This window comes from Sapajus apella, unplaced genomic scaffold (genome assembly GCF_009761245.1).
Source record: "Sapajus apella isolate SASKATOON/1434 unplaced genomic scaffold, GSC_monkey_1.0 scaffold87, whole genome shotgun sequence".
Taxonomy (NCBI): Eukaryota; Metazoa; Chordata; class Mammalia; order Primates; family Cebidae; genus Sapajus; species Sapajus apella.
This window is the reverse complement of record NW_022437027.1, coordinates 132,218-133,785: the sequence shown is the minus strand read 5'-3', so window position 1 is coordinate 133,785 and position 1,568 is coordinate 132,218.

The following is a 1,568-nucleotide window of genomic DNA, read 5'->3' as shown; positions in this document are numbered from 1 at the left end:
CTTCTGAAAATATTTCTCACTGTGAAAAATATGATTTTTAAAAAGAAAAGAAACCCAAGGACAAACTCATGCAATCCAAAGACCAACCATTCGTACTCACTGTTGCCTAGATAGCAGAAGTGTTTTTGTTCAGCATTTTGCTTAGTTTTGCCAGAAAACGAAGGCAACTTCAATTTGTACTCAGCTTTGCGAAGGCATAACTAATGCCAAATATCCGTAGCTGGACTCTTCTAGCACTCCTTTAACTTAAATAAATTCGAGAGGCACTTGTGTGGTCTAAAAGATTGTCCAGAAGAAACGAGGCTGAAATGTTATGTGAAGGGGGAGGGCTTGAGTGAATAGCACAGCCAGGATGGTGGCCGAGGGCCGCTCCTGTCCATCGCACGAACTGTCCTAAGGGGCCAAACTGTTCATCTTCAGCCCTTCTTTCAGTGCGCAATCCTACTTTGAGAGAACAAAAGCTCAAAGCAGGCAGCTATCAAGAAATGGGAGCACAATGATTTAAACTCATCCCCAAGCCTCAGAAAGAAAGGGGGCTGAGTGTGTGCAGTGAGAGAAAAGTGGGGTAAGGGGAGGGGTAGGAGGGTGGGATATTTAGAAAGTCTTTGTTGCTTCTAAGAAGCTTGAACTTTGAGACGACCCAAAAGCCCTAAAGTTTAGGGTAGGTGTTGCTGTGCAGCCATAGGCTACATCCCCTCCACACTCCGACCTCACAAGTGGCGAAAGAGGACAAATGGTCGCCGCGCTAGTCCCTTGCTGTTGCAGGTAATTGTCCGGGGCGCGAAAGAGGGCGCCCTTCCCTGAGAGGGCAAAAGCCAAAATTTGGCTGTCCAGCGAGGCTATCCCCCAATTCACAGTCAACCACTGTCGGCCAAAGAAGACAGCATGTCTACGCTCTGCTAAAATAACAATAACAGGATGAAGTACCGGACAAGGGGGCTTTGTAACCCAAATCCTAATCCTCCGAGTGAGTCCTCAGAAGGATGGGAAGATGGCGAGAAAAAGTTGGTAAATCCTAAACATCTTTCACACCCAGGATCTCTAGTTCTTTGCTGCAGGCTAGAGACACAGTTTCCAGATCAGGGGAGCCTGGGATGGGAACAATTAGCTTTCTCCGCAGAGCACTCTTAGCAATGCTAGGATTTGTTATTGATAGTGATGAGAGCTGGGAATGAGTGTGAATTCGGAGTTTCTGACCGTCCCCTATCTGGGAGCCAAGGAAGTCAAGGGGAAAACAATGTAAATTCGCCCTCGTCCCCAGCTACTGCACCCCACAAGGTATCCTTGGTCTTCCCCTCCTTTACCCCCTGTCCAGAGAGGACTCGGCTTGAACCTAGTCCTGGAGATGTCCCGGCCAGGTCACTTCACTGCGCTTCACTGCTCCAGCCCCTCCCCTTCAGTATTTTCGTGGCGTCAGAGGAATCCGTATCCGCCAGAGCAGACAGAAGGCAGGGAAGATCATCCCCCAAACCCCAAGCCCCACTCTAGAGACCCGGGTCCCAAGCCCGCACGGAGAGCTCTGGTGCCTCCAAGCCAAACATTCCGGAAGCCGGTTTGACCCACAAGGT